This window comes from Lipotes vexillifer, unplaced genomic scaffold (assembly GCF_000442215.2).
Source record: "Lipotes vexillifer unplaced genomic scaffold, Lipotes_vexillifer_v1.1 scaffold717, whole genome shotgun sequence".
Classification (NCBI taxonomy): domain Eukaryota; kingdom Metazoa; phylum Chordata; class Mammalia; order Artiodactyla; family Lipotidae; genus Lipotes; species Lipotes vexillifer.
Window position 1 is genome coordinate 869,249 of NW_006798707.1, and position 4,337 is coordinate 873,585.

A 4,337-nucleotide genomic window follows, 5' to 3' on the forward strand; every position below is an offset into this window, starting at 1 on the left:
AAGGCCACAGGATCCCTGGGAGAAGGTCGTGACTTTGACCCAGGCCAAGTCCCTAAGTCAGCACTCTTCCTCCCTGAAGAGGGAACACGTGAACAGGTCCTCCCTGGCTACAGAGTATTCTGGTCTGACTACCGGATCAGAGTGGTAGGAATAAGGCCCACAGCCCTGGGCTTGTTCTGGACCCAGCATCAGGGTTTGAGAGGTACTGTCCTTCCAGATTGCACAGGTCCAACCGGGGAGACTGAGGGTGCCGATGGAGCAGGGAGCCTGGCCTGGGCTGTGTTGTACTTTGTCCTCACCTTTGTCGTAAAAACTCTCATTCTGCCCTTATTTCAGGCCACCAAAACTTCTAAGGAAACTTTTGGCTGCCAGAAGTGTACTGTGCCAGCCTCTCTCCAAAGGTAAAGGACATGCCCGAGAATCAAGGGTATGTTCATTATTGAGCACCTACTATGTGCCACAGACTTTACAAATCTCACAACCACCCTGTGAGGCAGGTGCTGTTACCCTCATTTTGGTAGATGAGAAAGGTAAGACTCAGAGAGGTTAAGTGACTTGCCCAAGGTCACACAGATAGTAAGTGGCAAAGCCGCACCCAGGACCCTCTGGCTCTAATGCTCAGGCACTTTCCAGTGCACACCCGTGCCTGGAATACATCTAGTCCAGCCTCCCTACAAAACAAGACCCTCTGGCTCTAATGCTCAGGCACTTTCCAGTGCACACCCGTGCCTGGAATACATCTAGTCCAGCCTCCCTACAAAACAAGAATTGCCTCAACATCTTCCCTACCAGGCCACACAGCCTCGGTTTACAGGACCCTTGCTCTCTGAGGCCGCCCCTTCATTCACTGAAAAAGCAGCTCTAATGACCATATGGAGACATTGACCATATTCTTTCTATTGAGACAAGAACTGCTTCCAGTTCTGGCTGTGCGTTCTGGAGCCACAGGAAGTAATTCCCTCTGTTTCGGGCACTGCTCTAAAGGATTCAAGATGGCTCCCCACGTGGACAGGTACCGCCGAGTCTTCTCCAGGTTAAATGTCCTATTCTTTCAGCCACACCTCCGTAAACAGTACATCTGGACCTCTCACCAGCCCTTCTCTGGAAGAGATTCAGCTTACTTCTTCCCCAGGAGTTTGATCCATCATGTGTGGTCCAGCTGCACAGAGGTGATGAGCATCCCCTCCCTTGCTCTGGATGTTCCTATTAATGCAGCCTAAGAGCACATCTGACATATGGGCAGCCACCTCACGCTGAGCTTGCAGCCCACCAAAACTTTCCCGGAGCTTGTCGTGTGAACCACTGTGACAGACACTACTGGTTACCTAATCAAGAGCCATCCTTGCGCCCTTCTGCCTTGATGGCAGAGGGAGACATTCCTCAGGTGCTGACCCTCCCTCAACGCCTGTTCCAGGAGATGAGCCAATCACGGTGACCTCAAGCAGCTTTCCAAAGACTGAATTAGTACGAGTGTGTTCCATTATGGTTAATGGGTTCTTCAGAGAAGTCTGCTGGGGGCTACTAGGAGAGGCTTTCCTAAAAGAAATCACAAGGGAGGAAATGCCACTCTACTTTGACTGGACCTTGCCAGGTCTTTGTGTGATGCCTGGAGTAGTGACAGCCGTGAGAGAAGGCATCATGGGCACAGTGGGGACGGCAGAGGGAGAAGATGGAGAGCTTATTTGTCACTGTGACAGTGAGCGGCCCCTGGAGGCCCTGACCTCAGGCTGTCTCGTCACAGAAAACAAAAAGTGTAAGACCCAGATTGGTTTTCCATTACTGGCAGCTGAAAGCCCCATGGCTCTCAGGCTCCCGCAACAGGATTGTTGTACTGTCTGAACCTGGTGGACCCCAAGGGAGAAATGGCTTTGTTTTTCCTCCCTTCACAGCCTTTAGCAACACTAGCTTGAGTTTCCCATTTCTGTCTCTTAAATATCAGCTGGGGTTAATCCCAGAGCTTTGTGGTCACTCTTGGGTATAAGGAAGTCCAGTCCAGTCTAGTCCAGTTTAAAACTTTAATCTCAGATCCATTTTAATGCTCATATTCTCCCTGTTCCCAGAATAGACCATCCTTCAGCCAAAGGGACTTAGAAAGGGGAGGAGGCATGCTCTTCCCTCCAGCCCCCTCCTTCTATTTCTGGCCCTCCCGCAGTCTCAGGCTGGGGAGAGGAATTAAAAAGACAATGGAGGGGGCTTCCCTGGTGGTCCAGTGGTTAAGACTTTGCCTTCCAGTGAAGGGGGTGCAGGTTCCATCCCTTGTAAGGGAACTAAGATCCCACATGCCTCATGGCCAGAAAATCAAAACATAAAACAGAAGCAATATTGTAACAAATTCAATAAAGACTTAAAAAAAAAAAAAAAAAAAAAAAAAAAAAAGGGGAGACCCCAGTCTAGTCCAGTTTAAAACTTTAATCTCAGATCCATTTTAATGCTCATATTCTCCCTGTTCCCAGAATAGACCATCCTTCAGCCAAAGGGACTTAGAAAGGGGAGGAGGCATGCTCTTCCCTCCAGCCCCCTCCTTCTATTTCTGGCCCTCCCGCAGTCTCAGGCTGGGGAGAGGAATTAAAAAGACAATGGAGGGGGCTTCCCTGGTGGTCCAGTGGTTAAGACTTTGCCTTCCAGTGAAGGGGGTGCAGGTTCCATCCCTTGTAAGGGAACTAAGATCCCACATGCCTCATGGCCAGAAAATCAAAACATAAAACAGAAGCAATATTGTAACAAATTCAATAAAGACTTAAAAAAAAAAAAAAAAAAAAAAAAAAAAAAGACAGTGGAAGCCCTCCGTGTGGCCTGGCTCCCAATGCTGGCTCTCCAGGGCTCGGTGTGGGGTTTTCAGAACCCACACAGGAGCGTCTTCGTCACCCTGTTCCACGGAGGGGCAACCCAGTGTCCCCACAGGCTCTAGCCCATGGGGGTCCCCCCGCAGCCTCCTCTGGCCCCACAGCCTGCCCTCTTGGGTGGAGCAGGCTGGATTGGTAAAAACCCAAAGGTGGCCCAGCCAACTTCCAGTGTCCACTTGGTCCACAGGACACTCCCACATCCTGACCATGCCAGTCAGTGGGAGTACAGATGGCCCCCAGGAACCCCTGCCACCCCTCCCCAATGCTCTTCACCCTTGTTCAAATAAGCAGAAGATGGAGCAGCAAGTTTATGTCTAAGTAGACATCCAACCTGGGGAGAAGATGCTGTCTCCCCTCCTGGTAGTTTCCATGAGGGATTCCTGGGAGCCCACTGCCCCCACCTGGCTAGGCTGGAGAGGAGGGAACCACAGCATTCTTCCCCCAGATTGACAACTCAGAGTTAAAGTGATTCTCCCTCCTTTCTCTGATGTCCTGCTTATTTTTCCAGGCCGGGGAAGACTGAGGACATCTCTCTGCCCTTGAATGTGCATATGCCAGGTAGCAAAGGCCAGGGTAAGAGAAAAAGTCAATGCCTGTTATGTACCTTTCAAGCCAGATCTTTCCTGCGAGGCAGCTGAGCAGCTGCTTTTCTTTTTCTTTTTCTTTTTCTTTTGCTGTACGCGGGCCTCTCACTGTTGTGGCCTCTCCCGTTGCAGAGCACAGGCTCCGGACGCGCAGGCTCAGCGGCCATGGCTCACGGGCCCAGCCGCTCCACGGCATGTGGGATCTTCCCGGACCGGGGCACGAAGCTATGTCCCCCGCATCAGCGGGCGGACTCTCAACCACTGCGCCACCAGGGAAGCCCTGCTTTTCTTAATGTCAGTGCAAGATCTTGCTGACTTAGCGCTACTAGAATCTCATCTGGTTGGTTCCAGGTTTTTGATGATGTTCTGGGTGTTGAAGCCTGGTTCCACTGTTAAATCTACTCCCGCTCTCTCCCAGCTCTGTGTCACTCACAGATTTGATAATCCAGCTTTCTGTGCCATTATTCTAGCCTTTGATGAAAATATCAAAGAGAACAAGACCGAATACAGGATCCTTAATTTAGGACGACATTTATTCCAGCATGTTCTTGGTGAACTGTTACTGGCTCCAGCCACTTACCACTTCCTTTTATCTGTGCTCTAAAACTGTCTGTTTAATCAACGCTCACAGGTGATGAGGCTCCAGTCCATAGCTCTCCAGTCTCCTGGTATGTCAGTGACCTGGACTGGGGATTTGGACTTGCTGAAAATAGCAGATGCTTCCTGCCTAGCTCAGCCTTCACCCTCTTCCCCCACTCCCACCTGCCACCGCCTCGTTTGGGCATCATCATTTAGCTCTGCCCAGCCACACCCCAGCCCCAGCCCCAGAGCTGAGCACCGCCCATTCATCCCCTTCCCGGCTCAGACTCAGCTCCTCTCTCAGGCAACTGGTCTGTCCCTGGGGGGGGGG